We start from the raw sequence: 19,783 nt of genomic DNA on the forward strand, positions 1-19,783 counted from the left end.
CAGTGTTATTTTAGCTGTTCATTCTCTCAGTCACTCCCCCCCCCCCTCAGCACGAGCAAGGACACACACAAACACTGGCATGCATGTATATACTAGATCTGCATCTCCACATATGTTTCACTGCTTATTGTCTCTATCAATGGTTTTGACCTCAGTGTCACGCACACACACATACACACACTTAGGACCAGACATGATCCAGAGCCTAAAGAAAGCAAAAGTGCCAGGGGCAGTATCCACAGACTAGAAATTCCTGAAAGCAACATCTTTTCTTTTGAAAGATGTATGTCAGCTTCCTGCAGTGTTGCTGCCCTCACGGCGCCCCTCTGTTTTGAGTTGTCCCCCTTAGTTGACCCTTTAGCTCTGCCCCATCCAGATGAGCCTTGTAAACAGGCTGTTTCCACACACCTTGCTTTGCTGTGTCGACGCCCACGGCCTCACAACTCTGATGTAGGGCCGGCTCTGATAGTGCATTCCAGCTGCAGGTGCTGAAAGCTAGAAACCATGTCGCCACACCCACCCCCCAACCTAACATCAGCGCTGTCCCCAGCCATCCCGGTTCCCCCACCACCCACAATGCAATGTTACCACCTCTTAACCATGTCTGAACCCCTAGACTTAGCTCAGCCCACCTTAAGATCCTGACAACCAGTATCACAGACCAGGACAGGAAATGCTCCGTCCTTGTCGGCGGGGCAGACAGACGTTTACTCTATCAGCAGTGAAAGACTGATTAGATTAGTTTTGGAGGAGGGCAAGCGTCCCACACAATATGTTTGAACTCCAGCTGCTCCTGATACCTCCTCTCCCCTTTACACACATTAAATGTCTATCCCTAACCCCCATTGCCCCCACTTATAAAAAAAAAAAGCCAGGGGCCATCCTGTCAAGTGGCTGTCAACAGATCTCATTTACGCAAAACTAAACACATGGCTATGTGCAATGTTAAGTGGGACGCGCTGGTACTGATTAGAGATTCGAGATGCTAAAACAAGAAAAAGTTTGTATTTCTTTATGCATACTACTTAGAAGAAAAGTCGTTGTATTTAATTACAGATACGGTATATTACAGAATCAGACACACAGTGAGGGAATTAGTCTGCTTCAGTCAGATGTTTTTAAATCTTCATTTATTTTCATAAAAGCACTCACCACAAGAGTCCTTTTGAAATTAATTAGCTGATTCTTTTTGCTGCTTTCTTTATATTGGGTGTCCAAATTAGGTTTTCACACAATATGCAACAGGCAGGCTTTTATTATAATACTGCCTTTTGTTTCCATAGTCATAATACTTCCAAAAGGATGGAAAAAAAAATAACAACGGATGATTGATGACTCTTGCTAGAGGCACATAAACATAAACAACCACCGCTGATTGATTAAGTTTCTCGCTGACTTTTGTTTCTTAAACACCAGTTAAAGCAGCGCTCGCTGCAACGTGGGCCTGCCCGCTGCCGTTTTCTGCCTCCGGGGCATTTTTAGCACTACCAAGAAGCAAAGAAAGAGAAATTGGACCTGGTGACCAGTGGTTCTTCATGAGTGACTTATAGGCACTCACAGTGAGTGATGCCTCAGCTTGCCCCGCTAGCAGAAGCAGTCCATTCATTCACTCTGAGCCAACGAAGTTATGAGAGCTTTTTTATTCTTATGAGCTTTTCTGGTAACTGGGTTTTCCCGATGCACATGGTGAATTCTTTGATAGATGCTGCCCTCCGTGTCCCTTTGGTAAATGCCCCGTGAGTGCCCTAGAAATAGATGGATTATTATGTGGGTGGGTGACTGTAGAGCAGTTGAGTATGCCACACAGGAAGTGCAAATTGACGAGCAAGGCACTACCTCCCGGGAACATATTAGGGTAGAAAATGGCACATCTCAATGGCACCAGAAGTATAGAGTCAAAACACTTAATAAGGGAGTTATTGGGTTTTTGTTTAACATCTACGCAAATACTGGTCGAGAAGAATACTCAGTCTGACACACTGGAAGTATGTACACAGCAAAGTATTTCCTATTTTGTTTTCAAAAGTGCTACATTTGAACTTACTTCCAGTGGATATTCCATGGGATGCTATCTTGAAGCTGTCTGATTACAGTATGGCTACCGTTGAACCTCCTTGGACGAGGTGACCTCATGTTGATCTTCCAGTGCTTCGAGGTCAACGCTCTGACCAACAGAAAAACCATAAAAGAGGTTTGTCACAGCCGGCGAGCAAACACTGAAGGGAACAGCTGCGAGTTTTGTACTGACCATGCAAACTGCTGTAGGCTTTGTAAGGTCATTATATGATAATGAAAATCATTACAGAATTACATGGGGGTTTAGGACATGAGAGCAGCGGGGAGGGGAGGGGAGGGCCACATTGGGTTTGATAAATGGACTGTGAAGGTGCCCATCTGGCCCTCTCTATGGCTTTTTCTTCTTGCTCTTTTATCCACTCTCGTCCTTTACTACCCGTCTTTCATTCCCCTCCTCTGTTCTGCAGCGCGCCAGTGTAAAAGCAAGCAGGCCTGTAGTGAAACATTAACAGAGAGCAAGCCCAACTCACCTCTGTGGAGGAGAAAAGAAGAGGGGAGACAGGCGGAGGTGTTTATGACCCAGAGCAGGGTTTGTGCATGACTTGGCAAACCCTGTTCTCCCATCTCTCAGTGTGGGCCGGGAGGAGAGTGGGCAGCCATTGACCTTTGGCATCGGAAACAGTTGGACCGCTCAGGATGAGTGAGTCGCTGTAGTTTGGAGACATTTAGGCCTTCTTTGTTTAATAGGCTTTGGTGGCAATCCAATTCAAGGGTTTAAAATAGTCAATTTCATTTGTTTCTGCATTTTGAGTTTATACCAAGTGACAAGAAAGAGGCAGCAAATTCTGCAGCAGTGGCAGCCAGGGATGGAAGAACAGATACACTTATGTGAGGGCGCTTTCTCTCGCTATGTTTCTTTTAATAATGCAAATGTTAACTACAGTAAAAGGTATGTATCCACGAGAGAGCATCTAGTTCAATTTATTTCCATATTTTTTTTAATTTAGGTTATTTTGGATTATTTTAAGAACTCAAATGTTCTAATTAAAATGACAACTATTACATTTTTTTTATCATAGGCAAATACCTTTCTATTATCTAATTCAATTTCTGTCTCCCTTTGAGAAGACAAGGAGTTGACCCACACCACACAGGTTAGGGTGTCACTATAATAGCTGTACATTCTGAATCTGTGGGGTAGTACATCTGTCGCCTGTGTTTATTACTTTTCTCCAACTTGTTGAGAGTTAGTGAGGTCTTTATCCCACCACAAAGGCAACATCAGCTGACATGGCAGGCAGAGCTAAAGGACAGAGAAGGAGGTCCACGTGTCCACAGCTGCACTCATCACTCAGCTGTCCAGCTTGACCCATGACCTGTAGGGCCGTCTCACAGCCTCCATCGGCTTTATGTTTCCTGCCATTGTCATCCTCTCTTGTCCTCACCTGGACAGGGCGATGCTTCACAAAAGGCCCAGTCTGTCATCAAAACCAAGGGTCACCGGGGGCCAGCGGGGGCCAGAGACCTGACGTTGAAGCTGTGCCCAGCCGGGGATGACCCCACCAGTGATGTCGGCTACCAGTTGCACCCCCGTGGAGGCGCATAGAGACAGAGAAAAAGGAGGAGAGAGACCCTCGTTGGCAGGCATTTCATTCCAGGAGTGGTGACATTTCTTTTGTGTTGTCCCTGACGGACCCCGCCCAGAATCCTGCACTGGGGTGGGACCGGGAGTTAGAAGACAATGGAGGTCCCCTGTCCCAGATGGGAGTTGGGAAGATTGTCAATGTCGTGTCCACAATAAAAATGGACAGACCACAGCCTTGTCTAATGTGGCCAATGACCTCCTTAAAACCCTAGAAATGGAGACGCCATACTGCAGGGATTACTTTCATGCCATTTACGACTCACTCTCTTTATACACTCAAGGGTTTGCTGGGCACAGGTTCCCATAGACCTCTAGCAAAGCCGTCATCTGTTCAGCTGTCATTGCACAATTGATTGGTTGGGGACAACGTGTCCTTCCATGACTTTCTTTCAGCATTAAGGAATCTGACATGGATGCGTTTGGGGAATAGGGTTTGTGCGGCATTTGAAGCTGGCATCAAGCTGTCAATAAGTAGGTTTAATTAGCAAGGGTGGTGGTGGTGTTCAAAATGGTGTCATAAACCAAAGTTCTGGATGGCGGCCGGTCGGTCCGGGCACGTTGTCAATCAGGCCTGTGTGATGTAAGTTGCAACCCGAGGTGACATGTTAATCAGATCTCCCACCCAGCAGCCCCGCATTTGCCTCCACATCACTTTGTTTAGCAGAAGAGACAGTGCGAGCTCAGTCTGTTTTCCTTGGAATGATTTGCCAGCCAAAAGTTTTGCTGACTGCACCATTGTTTCTCTTTACCTCCAGGGCTTGCTCGCTGCAACGGTGGACACACACCTGTGTGTGGCGGGTGGAACTGCCATCCAACAACCATGCTCTTTATCTGTGTGGTTGTTTCTTTTGTACCACCTACTTTTGCCGTCATTGGCATTGCTGTGTTTACTTGGTTCAGGGCGCTGGAGGAGAAAACAAATAAGTACATGTCATCTGTCTCTTTCATCACCGACCAGCCTGTAATTAGAGCAAGCGCAGTGGTTAGCCGAAGACGCTGTTGTCTAATTTGTCTGTCTTTATCTAAAACATGTCTGTGTGGTCCCTTAGACCGGTTACATGCGTGCCACGAGATTGCCTGTGGCCTGTGTGTCTTTGAGGTGTGTGTTTGTGTGTGCTTGATTGTAAATTATGAATTCTTCTCCCATGCACCCGCCCTTGTTTAGCAATCAGTCAGTTGTGCATGACATGTCCTGACCTCAGCAGAACCTCACAGCTGCTGTTGCTGTAGCCGTTGGACTCCCGTCGTAGATATCTCCCAGGCTGGAAACTACTCCAGAGTATCTCTTATTCTTGCAGGAATGCACCTTGAATAAGATGACTGGCAATGCTGTTTCTTTACCTTCTACTTACTGTACAAACAAGTTCTACCCATGTAAATATATACTTATCTCTGTCTTGCCTTGTTCTCAAACAAGTCAGTAATTGGCCATTGAGGTACATGCTTTCTCTCGTTTTGTGGTTAAGTGTGGGAATGGAAGGCTTGCAACTGGCAGGGTTCAGTATCACGCTCTCTTTTTTTTCTGTTGATTTTCTCTGCTTATCCATGACTGAGTCACAACTGCATTAAATTGCTCGCAGGTTTTAATGAAAACAGTCATTTCATAATTATGCATTTCAGAGTAAGAGCTTGGCAATGCAATGTGGCACAGAAAGGGAGAAAGAGAGAGTTAAAAATGTCATTAAAAGTCCCACAGACATTTAAACACACTTGTTGCAGAGACAGTTGCCCATTAAATGCTGCCTTTTTTAATATGGAAACAAGATTTGTGTTTGGAAAAGACGAAGTGGTAAGGAGAGAGGGGGAGGGTTAGGGTTTGGGCCTGTTTTACTGGTAATCACAAAAACCAAGGACATTCTTTCTGGTCAAACCCAAAATCCCAGAGAGCTGATAGAGCATGATTGGGTGAGGATGTGTGGCAGGCATGTGAAACAAGCGGCAAGGACTTACCATTTTGGCCCGGTGGAGGGTGTGCTCACCAAAAACATCTTGTTTACCTCAAGTAAATCCTGTTTGTTCTTGGTGGGATAGCAGTCCTCATTTGAGGACCAAGTTGAAACGGTACCAACTTAAGATTTCTACACTGGAGTAGTGTACATGTGAATAACTGTTTGTGAAAGGTAAGTGAGCTATTTAGATGAGCAATTAGAACCATGACAGAAAATGATGACAGTAATTATGCATAAGTGTCAGTAAACATACAAACAATGTGCGTATCAGATGCTTTTAAAGTTGTGTTTTGTGTATGATTTTTTTACGGCCACTTGGAGGTTGGACATTTCTGTGCTGGGTTCGGGTCGTTAATGTCTATATCACAGAACTACCTGAAGGAATGTATGCCGTCTTTAAACCCAGACACACATGCACATTTTACATGCATGCACACCACATGCTCCGTCCTTTCCCGTTTTCTCCACCTCATCTACCACAACCACCACACCTGGGCTCTCCCCTCCTTCAAACACCTCCACCCCTTCCCCTCTATATATATATATATGCACATCTTTCTCCCGTCCTCTGTTAATTATAACCTACACCGCTGGAACACTTCATTTCATATCAAGCATATTGTCTCTTCAAGGCTGGCAGGCGGGTCATAAATTATCCTGAAGGTGAGGATGGAAGTTGGAGGAGATAGTTATGAAAATTTCATCTGTCTGCCGTAGCGGCCGCAGCTGCTCCTGTCACCAGCCGTGTGCTGGAGGAATTACACCGGGTCAGCGTTTGTGTGTGTGTGTGTGTGTGTGTGTGTGTGTGTGTGTGTGTGTGTGTGTGTGTGTGTGTGTGTGTGTGTGTGTGTGTGTGTGTGTGTGTGTGTGTATGTGTGTGTGTTCTTCAGTTTGTGCATATGCGTAGGCACGTGAACACATGTGAACAGTTAAAGTGTGCACGTGTACACGGCACTCACTCATGCAGGTCTTTGTGTATCCCCACATTTGTCCCTGTGTGCATGTGCGTGTTCCTGTGTGTGTTGCTGGGCCAGTGTGCACAGAGGGTTGGCCAGGTAAGACCTGCCTGTCAGTGTGTGGAACATCTCTGGCGTCGCTGTCACCCCAGGGCCCCCAGCTCTGCCCCTGAAGCAGGGAGACTGGGAGGGGGGGACGAGCTCGCAGGGCGGTCCCCAAGCTGTCTCTGTTCATTACCGCTACAGAGACGGGACGTGGCCGGCAGGTGGCCAGACCTTTAGTCCTTACCTACTGTGATCATCTGCTGCTCCACTCTGTGTATGTGTGTGTGTCTGTGTGGGTGGGTGGGTGGGAGTACGAGCGTGTTTGAGAATGAAAAAGAGTCAAAGGAACCCCATAAGTTATGTATTCGAGCAGGGAAGTGCATATTTTATGTTTGACCTATGAGTGTGCGTTTGTGTCTCTGACAGATTATTGCATGGAGGCAATGTGCCTGTGCAGGCACATCTCTTAATGGCTATGCTTACATATTTACAAATGTACAGAAGTTCTGCATTTGGAGAAACTGGAGTGCTGCTGTGGCACTTTCTTGACAGAGCGCAGAGCAACTCTCCTCGACAGACAGACACTCCAAGTGGCAATTAGTAAGAAAAGAAAAACACAGAATAACTCCCCCCTTTTCCCTTCTTCCGTCAATCTGCAATTCCCTGCAAAAATTCTATTAGGGCCAAAGTCCATAGCTGTTAATTACAATTCTAACTAGCTTGCCTCCTGACGAATGGATGGCTTCAGCAGCGATGTAGGATAAAAGGGATATCAGCGATTTCACTTCCGTGTACAAAGGCAGCCTCTGAAATGGGTCATCAATCCCATAGTGATAAATGTCTGGTGGAGTAATGACTCTCTTATCGGCGCCGGATTACTGCAGATATTTGTAATTAGTGTAGCCACACAAGTCCCCGACAGATGTTTTTGAGGCGGCACAATATTGGAGCCTTGTTTTAGTGCTAAATGGGAACTTCCGGCAAAGAATAGGGACAGTTGGAGCTATTGTATTGCGGCAGACATAGGTGAATCTGGAGAACGGAGCTGCTGTTTTGTCAGTGGGGAAGTGTGAATGTGTTGTGCTGCACACACACCTACAGTACACACAAATGTATGGAGCCACATGTACACACACACACACACACACACACACACACACACACACACACACACACACACACACACACACACTTGAGCTCATGACCTGATAGCTAAATACACAGCCTGAGGTCCATCCTTCAGCTATTGAGCTCAGTTGTCACATGACTGTGAGAGCCAGGGGGCTCCTCTTCTCCTCCTGTTCCTCCTCCTCCTCCTCCTCCTATCACAGCCCCAGAGGTAGCCACTGCTACGCCAGGGGGAGTGAACGATTCACTTTTAACTTCCATTTCTCATGTTTTGGGTCGAGATTCACTAGCTGCCCTGAAGTTTTTTTATTTTTTTCTTCTTCCACCTCTTCCAGCTCTCATGAAATCACAATGTGATGTATTCAGCCTGAGGTGTAGCTCTATTCTCAATGCAGTTTGACACTACGAAGCCCTGCTCCCCTCTGCTCTCACAATGCACCTGTACAGACGGACTGCTGACAAGTCTGTATCACTAATACAATTGTTCTGGCTGTAATCGACAGCTACTTTGAATACACGCTCAAAAGGGGGGACCTGCGTTTGATTTATTTCTGTCTCCATGAATATGCGTATGTAAATATATATAACGCCATTGTCGAGAACTTTGCCAATGAACCCTTTGTGTCTAGATTTCACATTGGATGATGTCTGCGTTGTGTTGCCAAAATAGACACTCACCAACCTGGTGTCCGACACACCCAGAAACCTATACACACATACACAGCCTGCCCGGCACTGACAGACGTGTAAGCAGATGCAGCCAGAACTGGTAATGGCAGGTGATTATAAGTGGCACACGTGCCAAACTAATTAAACCCCTGGGTTGACAGCAGCGTTTGGTTGCACTGGCATTCTGGCATGCTGGCATTAGAATAATTGTAGCAGCAGCACATTTCACCTGCGAGACTGCAGCTAACAACATCATTTATTTTACAGCAGGCTGCGGCGGATGTTGCTACAGAGGCCCGAGTTAGCTTGCTTTAGGTTTGACATGTAAAGCAACCCCTGGCACAGATGGGACAGCCCATTCAATCAATTTTGGTCAACCTAAATTTAAACTTAAAAAAATATTTTTTTTACTCTGATGTTAACCTTCAGGAGAGAAATTAGTAGTTCATACACTCCACTGTTTGTTTGAATTTGTGAACTTGTGAGAATCACATCCATAATAAAATTTATAAAGTTTGCAAAGATATCATACAAACAGAAAAAAATAAAAAAAATAATCCCACATCTATCTTTACATACATAAAGACAGTTTTCCAGTATTTCCACGTTACTCCAGCAAATACAAACATTTATACATTTGTATATCATACATGGTAAAGAAGAAAATAAAAGACAATATATCAAAAAAAGAGCTGATAAAAAGCTTAAATGAGTAAGAAGATCCAGCTAAGAAATTAAGTTTCAAGCAGTGACTTAAAGGAGGACACAGAGTCATCCAGCCTGATATCCCACCTCTGCATGTCCCCCAGTCAGGACACACTGCAGCAGGCAGGCAGGAAAGAGACAAGGACAGGAGGACGAGTCTCTCTGTTCGTTCACTTCTCAGGTCATCACTTCTCCAGCTGGAGGGCTGGAGCTGTAAGCCCACCTCACAGAGGTCAGAGCTATGCCAGGAGGCCACGAACTGCACCAGGAGGCCCACCTGCACACATTCTGTGCATCTCTACATTTACACCGCTCTCTCTCTCTCACACACACACACACACCCACACACACACCCACACACACACACACACACACACACACACCCACACACACCTGGATGGTTGAGTAAGAATTCTGACATGTCATGAGTTCTGTGGAAACTAGTTTGGCTGTAACCGACTTGACTGATTCATGTGATTGCCTTGTGCTGTGCAGGTGTGGCTAGGTGGCCAGGTGCACACCGTGCTGCATCACAAGGTGTGTGCACTCAAGGCGAGAGATAAATCTGATACGGTATCTTCTTAGTGCATAGGAGTGAGTCGCGTTATGCATGGAATCCATGGTCATTGTACGTATAGTCAGGTTTATGAGCTGCGGCGTGGCGTATCATATGCTTTCATGTGATCTCCAGCCAAGACCTTATACAACCCATGCTGCAAATCACAGTAGTTCCAAATAGAATGTACAGTATTCAGCTACCCAGCGATTTCCCCCATAGGCCTTCTCCATTTGCACATAATTGCTTCCTTGCTGTACTGCATACATATCACTTGCTGAAACATCACTTACACTTTTCAGGTTTTATTGCACATCCACAGACTGTGTTCAGTCTCGATAGCTAATGTGTTAAGCTGGTTGTAGAAGAAGTGAAAAATCAGCTCTTTGAAGGCACAAGTAAGTGGCCGATGGCAGCTGATAGCTGGGGCTTAGTGGATCCTCATTATGTGCTGTAGCAAGCTGATTAAAACATTTGATTTGTTCCCAGTGTGTGTGTGTGTGTCTGTGTGTGTGTGTGAGCGTACAGTGAAGGGCCTGTGTGTGTCCTGTGCATGTTTGCGTACACGTGCTTGCGCTTTTATGGAAAAAAAGAGAAGGCCTTCGGGCTGCTGCGGTGTGTTATCTGTTTTTTCAACCTTGTCATACTAATTACAGTCCATATTTACTTACATTCTCTTTTTGTTTTCTGCCCTCGATAGGCATCTGTGAGCGCCTCGGCCTAGGCTCTTCTCATTAACAGACTGATGATGTGTGATAGGTCTATCTCGTGATGATACAGGGAGCTTTCCCCAAAAAAAGAGGTCATGATACAAATGTTGTCAGCTTTTTTTCCACGACAAAGAATTATGCTCTTGTTATCATTGACACTGATTGTAATTTCGCTAGCGAGGGTTGGTGGGGAAATACTCCATGTTCGAATCAAAGCCAAATGAAAAAGGCATTAATGCTAACTTGTATCAGAACCTTATTAAATTGTATTATTGTCCCATAATCAGTCACAGCTACCTAACTCGGGTGGGGGTTGTGACATGATTAACAAGGAAGACGAAAGGAAGAAAAACAGCTACACACAATGTATTTTTTTTTTTAATTTTCCCTGTTCTGACATTTAATTTTACTGAGAAAGTTTCACTCCTTGCTTGTACTGTTCACATAAAGTTCCTTTAGCTTCATTTTATATGAGCATAAGTTTGAGAAGCACTGACTGAATACTGTTTCTGAGGTACAGTACTTGTATTGGCTGTTAAAACCCAGTATCAGTAGCACAAGCAGCTAACAGCCAGACTGCACCCAGACACCAGATGTAACCTAAGTTGAAATATCATGTTTGAAAGACCGAAAAGGCAAACAACTCCAATTGACTATATTTTTCTACTTTTTTTTTCTTTTCTTCTTCCTCTTGGGTCACTGACTCCATCACCACTTCACCAGTGGTGACCTTTGTCAAGCTACCGATCGTGTTCGCTGCACGGGTCGCTCACAACATGTCACCGCAGAAAAGACAGATGGACCCGACCACACCCTGGCTTTTTGGAAACACTGTTTCTGATTAACCAAATCCCGTCAGTTAACTTAACTGATTCCAGCCTTATTATGCGAGTCCGTGCGTGTTAGAGAGACATAGAGCAACTTACAATAGGAGTTGTAAATGGTTAAACCGAACAGGAAGCTGTGTGAGGATACACGGTGGGGTGAGCAGGGTAAATCACAGACAGCTGAGTTTTATATGGGAGGGGTAGGCGGTAGGGTGTTTGGGGGGTGTGAATGGTTTTATATGAGTGTGAGTGACTGATTCCCAGACACAGAGCCCAGTGCATCCTGAATGAGTAAATGGCATTTATTCAGCCGGTTAGTCTGGGAAAACATATGGTGCCATTTGGAGGCCCAGACTGGTGCACGCTGTTCTCCTGTAATTAGACTGGCCCAGCAGAGCAGCTACATAACTGCTTCATGATAACCGCCCTACTGTAGCCTACAGTGCTGCTGCCACCCAGCCCTGGCTGCAGCACAGGACCAGCACACCACATTACACATCCTGTTAACACACTGTTCAACACCAGTGAACACCGGTGACACCACAGCTCTGGCAGCTGCACATGTGCACCGAGGGCCAGCACTGCTGGTACGTATGTTGACGGCACAAACAAAAATACGCGCTGCACTTTTCATTCTTTTTGTGCTTGCAATATGCATGACAGTTGAGTCTGATTTAGCAAAGCAGCAACTGCGTGTGCAATCAGTGACTGGGTCTGCCTTCTTGGTGCATTCTGGGAAAGAAGGATAACTTAAAAATGTACAGTTCGGCAGTGGGATTCCAGAAAAGAAAGTGATGTGTGTTGCTAAAATTGCAATAATTGTCTTCATTTATACAAAGGTTGAAGTAGGAGTCATGAAATAAACTTATAAGAAATTGTAAAAAAGATATAAAAAGAAATATTGCTTAAAAATATTGCTTATAAAAATCTTAAGCCGTTGCAATATAAATGTCAAATCAAAGCATATCCACAGCACATTAGCAGCTCGGTGAATGTCAAGTTCAAGTTTAATGACTACACGCCTGCAACTTCCCTCTCTATTGCAGGCTCTCTTTGTTTGGTCAGATATTGCATTATTTTATAAGTTTTAAAACATTTCGTTATTGCCTTCATTTACTTTATATATGAAACTGGATACCTTTTTTTACTGCCTTAGTATAGCTGCCCTGTACGTTTCTATGGAATACTGTTTGATTAAAATTCCTCGCTACACACACACACACACACACACACACAGACATAACCTAAGTTTAATATATCTGTGCATGTTTTAACCTGGGCAGCATGGTGGCTCTGTGGTTTGCTCTGTTGTCTGTGTGGACTTTGTATGTTTTCCCGATGTTTACGTGGGTTTTACTAAAACCCCCCCAAAAAATGTGTTAGCACTGTGAAAGACCAACAACCAGGCTAGAGTATACCCCATGATTACCTAATGTGTGCTGGGATAAACTTGAGCACCCTATGATCACAAGTCCAGCAGAATGCACAATAAAACCCTTTTATCATATGTTTACCCCTCATTTTAGCGATAATTTGCACTTAAACTGCTTTGTTCGAGATAGTGGGACATCTTTTGTTTCTCTCGTTTTTCTTCCTTATTGTCTCTGCTCTCTTCTCTTCTTAATCACTCCCCACCCTCCCTCCATCAGGATCAGGGCAGCAGATTGTGTGTCGAAGGTGTGGGTCGTGTTGGCAGGGCTGCGGGGGCGTCAGCTGGGCTGTTGTCCCATCAGGGGGGGGAACAGGCTGGCAGCCCGGCGGGAAGGCCCTGTTAAAGATACACTGCTGGGAATCGGACTGAGCCAGCGCCTGGTCCAAACCATGCACACACACACAAACACACACACCGGGAGGGATTGGTAAGGAAAGTGGTGGGGGTGTCCAAACCTGGGATAAAGACATTTCCTCCCTCATTTATAAAATCTGACACCACCAGTCTGCCCTCTCCTCCTCCCTCATCAACATCCCTTCACAAAGATCACAGACAACCTCACAGACACACACACACACACACACACACATGCTGGTGCACAGACAGTGAAAATCCAAGCTGTAGTCTAGAGTCTTAAGCTGTAGTTCCTCTAATAACCACAGGATTCCTTTCAAAATCTGTCAATGGCTTCCTCAAAATAGAATGAAATGAATATTTCTTGGTCTTGATAGTTAATTATACCCCTAACTTGGTAGCAATTTCAACAATCCTTGTTTTACTGAACAACTTTGGATTTGCTGGCTCCAGTATATGCCAAGTTGGCTACAAGCGGTAAAGCCACGCAATAGCTTCACAACGTTCGTCCAGAAACCTTCAGCAACCTATATACAGCTTCACAGATGCTACTTCGGTGTTTTCCACTTCAGTGTGTAAATCCCTACCGATGATTTAAATCCCTCTTGGTTGGCTTGGAGGACATTTAAAGGTACAGCATGGACCGTCGCACGTTTCTCTACACATTCAAGACCTATTATGTACAGCTAACACTCCCTCAACACGCACACATAACATGACATACTGTACTACACACTGTCTGTGTCCAGTAGGGGCAGCCTGCGTGGCATGCTATTCTCTTGTTGTCTGTTTAGCAAGTACAGCATGTGAGAGCACTGCCAAATTTGCATATGCCGCCATGTATATTTCAGCAGCGTTTAAGACACACATCACCGACAGTGAATTATGCATGGGGCTGGTACAGTGGAGGTGCTTGTTTTATGCACTTGTGAGGGGGAAATTGAACTGTGTTTTCTTCTGCTCATGACGCTCAAGGCCCAAGGCCCATTAAAGCACACAGAGCAGGCAGCCTCTAAATGGACTGCTGGTGTACATCGTATTCCCCTCTAACAAAGGGGGCCTGGCATAGGGAAATGCGTCCGACAGGTTCTGACAGCTAGGTAATAGGATTCCCACCTCTCCAAAGGGACTGACTGAGGTGCTGTTGTAGTATCCTTGTAGACCGCTCCGTCTTTTCATATGTGAACGTGCATGTGTGTTTGTTAAATGCGGTGCTGCGGCAGAGATGAGTGACTGAATAATTCAAAACTGGCATGTCTCACAAAATGATGCAAACCCGTGCATGGATTGTCAGTGGGAGGAATAGAGTGTTGCAGTAAAGACAGCCTAAAAGGCTCTTATGCATTATAGACAAGCCTTTTGAAACTGTTTTCTTGTATGCAAATGAAACACACACAACTGCAATCTCCTCCATTCACTGCAAATACAAATGAGGCATAGGGCTGTTTATGTTTATGTTGCGCATGCGGCCGCTAGAAGAGGATGGAGGGGTGCTGGTCGAAGCACATGAAAGATACAATAATAGACACAATTGCGCCCGCTATCAATGTTTGCTTTAAAGAGTGAGCAGTTAGAGCTGTGGCTTCGTCTGCACGGCGGCAGTTGTGTTCGCGTAAGCCTCTTCTGGACTGAGGGAACAGACTGCAGAGGATGAGGATAATTCGACATGTCATTTAAGACACCTATGCTTTCCCACTGCTCTATATTTATCCACTTGCCGGTCTCTAACAGGCCCTCGGGTCAACACATTGTGTCCCTACCTGTCAGCTCAGCAGTGGACGGGACATATGTGGTGGATAGAGACAATATGAAGCCACCTGCTCGTCACCCCTCTCCCCTCTCCCCTCTCCTGCTCTCTTCTACTCCTCTTCTCTTTGCCTCACCTTCCCACTGGATGCCTTTCTGACAATTCATATGTTCCTGTTGTAGCGTCCTTGTTTAGCTTGGCTTAGCACCAGTGAATCTGCTATTTATAGAGTTCATTTTAGCCACCTCTGTGTGGTAAATGATGATAAGCCTAGCCTGTAATAAACAATCTCGTAAACAGCTCTGCAGCTCAGGCCTTAATGGCCTTAGGGGCTTGTAAGAGCTTTATAACACATTTATTACCCCTTTAATGGCTGAGGAGCTGTGAGCCATAACATAAGCTACCACTAATCTAATTTCCTGACATATATTGGCTTTATGTTATCTTTAGGTTTTGGTTATTTTGCCAAGTTGATTGATTTTTATTCCTAGTCTTATTCCGGGTCTTGCCTAATGCATCGTGACACCAAAGAGAACTTTATTCAACACTTGCTTCAATTATTTTGCCACTTTGTATTCAGAGTCTGGTAAGAGAAGAGGAGAAACCATTACTTTGTTAGCCAAAAGCACACATCCACTCAGAACAGACGAAAGGGCCAGCATGGGGAATAGAGATATTTGATGTTGAATCTCCCCCTATTTACAGTAGGATGCCTGAATAAACGTGTTCAGAAGCTGGAAAGCAGCATTATGACCCATAACCCTGAGGTATTTGAAATGGAACAGCAGGACTTACTTTGAAAAAGAATAGGAGATGTGCTCTGGGCTCACTGTTTATACCTTGATGTGATTTGGACTGAAATATAAAAAAAAGCCTGTTTATCTGTTCTTTCCCTTTCGTCCATGGCTGAAAATTGCAGGGTTTAGGAAAGGGAGGCTATTCCGATACACTGCACTGCTGGCAATGGTTGGACCAAAGGAAGTCTCCTCTTTTGTTTTTACTGTCTGAAGCTGGTAGAAAATGATTCAACAAGTATTATTATAAAAGTTTTCATCACATTGTTAGCTATTTACCCCTTTTTTTCCTGTCGTAGCTGTTCCGTGTTCAAACCAGATGCCGTTGCAATCCTCATAACCACGGCAATGTATTTGAAGGATCTAATGGGTAAGAGTGGATATTTTTACAAGGTACAGATTCTCCATCACGCAAGTGCCCTTTCTGCAACAATTTCCCATTATGGTTTATTAAACTAACTCTGGGGCCTGGCGATCTACTTTTGTTTTTTTTTCTACAAATACCAATTTCAACCCTTCCTCAATTATTCTTTTGTCCGAAAAGAGGCAAGGTATCAATCTTTTATGTTTTGGAAAAATCTGATGAGTGCTATTTGCTGGACCTCCTGCTCAACAGAGATTGTGGAGCTGGCGTGGGGAGAGAAATACGAAATTGCAGTGTAAATCAATACTGGGCCAGTAATGTTTGGGGGGGTGGGGGGTGGATCCTCTTTCAAAGAGCAGAGCTGAATTTGTACGCCTCATGTTTTTGATCTCTTACTGTACTCTTACTGGATCATAGTTGCTGTTGTTTGTATGTTATTTTAGCTTCGTTCCCAAGTAGCTATTTTACAATTTGGACTAAAATACAATTAAAGGCCCATCTGTTTCCAATGGTCCTAACGTCAGACAGATGGGGTCTGTCTATTGAAGCCATACCCGGATCCTGGCAGGTTAGAGCCTTCAATAATGAACTTGCTAAATATGTGACCAGGCTGATTTCATCACAACAAGGCCTGTATGAGCTCGAATGGGTAAAATATTCTTTTTCATAGAGTTAAGCCGTTGCACTTTAGCCTTGGCGACAGTGTGGGGAAAATGCAAGACTTGTGTTTATAGGTATTCACATACAGGTAAGTCTCATGAGACTGGTGCAGTCACTGCAAGGTGTTATTGTTAAGAAATCAAGATCCGCCGATCTTTTTTTAAACAAAGTAATGAAGGCTATATATGCATCCATATGCAATAGCATAATATTCATCCCTATACGCTATCAACTCGTGAACAGAAATTTATTTTCTCATTCACGTGTTTTCCATGTTTTTAGAGTAACACCTCAGAGTACTGTGAAGGCACATGTTTTCAGCAGGAGAAGCTCTCGTCCTAGTCGGGCCCCTAACCACTAAACCTGACAATGTTAGTTAGCATTTTGTGGGACATGCAATCCTGATTCTGGTTGAGCTGCACTGGGCCACTGTAAAGGCCGCAGTACTTTACAACTTTTGAGGAGTCATGGGCTTTGTCACATGCTTTCACTTTCATACTCCTCACATTAAGCTTCAAACCACTGACCCTGTGCTTGCCCAATTATACATGTCAAAGAAAATCTCACAATCTCACACTGATCCCCAATGCATAGCGCATGTGTGTAAACAGCTTGGCTTAGCTAGTCCTCTTACTTCCAGTCTGATCCTTTTCCTCCCTGGGCTGCTACAATACGGCAGTAGTCCGTAGGAACCAAGAGAGTTCTTGCTAACTCCTGTTTTAAATACAAAGGCTACCGGAATTGTGCAACAGTAAACGGGCTAATCGAATAGATAATAATATACCATTCTAACAGCTGTCCGAAAGTGTTTAGGTTAATTGTAACAAATACGCTGCCCCACCCTGTTCTGTCTGTGGGAGACACTTGTGTATCAGGTTTTCTGGGGACCGAGGCCGGGTCTGGGACTGATTGACTACACTGCGTTGAGCGTGATGGACTCAGGTCTTCAATGAAATACAAGCAACCGCCCACTCCTCATGCCTTCCAAGCATGCATGCACAAACATTTCTAACACAGTTCTTTTACCTTGAAACAAGCCTGAGGGCTCTGACCAAAACACTTCTAATATAGGAAAATTGAGCTGCTTTGAACTTTGGTGTTTTTGATAACTACTTGGTATGCTTCCTGGAGGATAACCTGTGGGCTTGGCTTCCCAAGCTTTAATCCCTTTGATTAAGTGCCAGGGCAAGATAGCTCGGCACTCAATAGGCCCTTTACCTTCCTGATACCCCCACTGTCCATGGGCTTGAAAGCACCAGTGCCCTCAGTAGGTGAATTTTAGCCCTCCTTAGACTCCTCTGCAGATAGTTGCTTTCAAAGTTTGGGCCAATAACCTCCTTCCTTTCTGTGCCCTTTCCCTTGTCCCTCATCCTGTTTCAGGTCAAGATGTCCTCTGTTCTTTTGCTGTGTTTATACATTATGATTCATAGCAGCGAGGATGTAGATGGTACAGTACTGTGCCTCCTCGCCTCCCTTTCAGCCGCGTGGAGCTGACGGCAGGGCCACGGCCTCTACGGATTAGCAAGGCTCAGGAGGAGGAGCACAGTTGCTGGGGTAATTATGCTGGGAGTTGTGGGTTGCCAGATGCAGGATGAGGCTTGGGCCTTGGTTCCATACTGGTGGATCAACCCTGGAAAGCTGCAGCTAATTGTGCAGAGCATCGAGCGCACCCAAGATCCCCGTCGTTCCAACCGTCTCTCAGGTCATGACTGTTTTGTGGAAATATGTGAAGGTTTTCTTGTCTCTGGCCTGAATGATGGATATTATTACTGTAACCATTTGACCCACATTTCCAACTGAACTATTTTATTTATCATTATAAAGACCGTTGGATGTGGCAGTTGATGATTTACAAACTGTATATTGAATTTAGCAGTACACTGTTGAATCATTTTACTGTTTTGTTAGATTTTGGCACATTGATTCTTGATTTAAAGCTAGTGTTTCACTGGAGATATCCCATGATGGCTAACTGTGTCCGGTACTTTTCTTCCCAAACTTAATATTTGACAACAAACACTATAGTTGCAACCTCAGGTTTTGGTCTAACAAAGAAAAGAAATTACAGATTGACTATTTGAAAAAAAAATATTGTGTGCTGATGGCTTAATTTCAGTTGTGGTATTCATAGTTATAAACCCATCTCAGTCAAACCCCTCAGCTCCCGTTTTTACATAACTTCAAGCTTAGCAGTGTTTTCTCATCTGTTTGTGTTTCATACATATTTGAAATGTATCAAGATCTGGGTCCAAAACCCAAACAATTGTTTTGTGCAGCTATTTTTTCTTCTCCTTCGTGGGAAATTGTCATAAACCTTGAAACGTAAATGAGCTTGTTTGGTAGGAGAAAAAAAACCTCAGACTTCAAATAACTGGCTCATATTTACTGCATCTAGCCCCTGATGCCTGTTTTGATTGCCTCGTTGTTTCTCAAGGAGAGCTTTTGTTATGTGTTTCATTGCAGCTGCCCAAAGACAGCCTCTGGATTTAGATGCAGATAGAAGACAAGACAATCTCTAAAATTGGCTGACCCTTTCCCAGCACTCTGTACCTTCTCTGCCCTAACCGCAGAGATATGAGGGCACGCTGACATAAATCTGAGGCATCTTTTGTTGTTTCTCATGGGTACATTCTGCCCAGTGTTATTCCCTGTGAACCCCCTCCACACACACACACACACACACACACACACACACACACACACACACACACACACACACACACACACACACATATACAGTATAACCAAAACCAGTCCACAGCAGAATCCAGAGCGTTGCATTTTTCTTTCACAGACATCAAATATTGTATAATAAATACAGTTAAAAGATCACAGCTGGGACCATATTTAGATTGTTGCTTACATTCATAATCCTTAGATGGTAGTTTGAAACTATAATGGATGTTATTCTAACTAACTATTTCCTAACTTCTCTGTTTGCTTTCATTATTTCTCAGTGCGTCCGTCTTAAGAACGAATGATGCCCTGTTGATGCTGTAGATTAAATTTGCAGAGAGGTGAGTCTCGTACTATAAGAGACTTTACTGGAGAGACTGCGGAGCGAGTTAGTATGTTCCACTAAAATTTGTGTCTGTATAAATTAATTCTGCGCTATTAGTGAGCAAAACATTCAAGGATTTGCCAGGTGTACTGTTGTTTTGAACACTGTCACATACATCCCCACAGCTGCATTATTTCCCAACTTTGACACATACATAGGCTTTGC

General features: G+C 44.4%; 1 protein-coding gene across 1 annotated transcript in view; it reads left to right on the top strand.

Moving 5' to 3' along the window:
- fto (FTO alpha-ketoglutarate dependent dioxygenase) overlaps positions 1 to 19,783 on the top strand; it is a 113,716-nt gene that overhangs the window by 53,105 nt on the left and 40,828 nt on the right. The window lies entirely within an intron of this gene.

Source organism: Cebidichthys violaceus, unplaced genomic scaffold (genome assembly GCF_023349555.1).
Source record: "Cebidichthys violaceus isolate CVI_PGR_0920_01 unplaced genomic scaffold, fCebVio1.0.p SCAF_5, whole genome shotgun sequence".
Classification (NCBI taxonomy): domain Eukaryota; kingdom Metazoa; phylum Chordata; class Actinopteri; order Perciformes; family Stichaeidae; genus Cebidichthys; species Cebidichthys violaceus.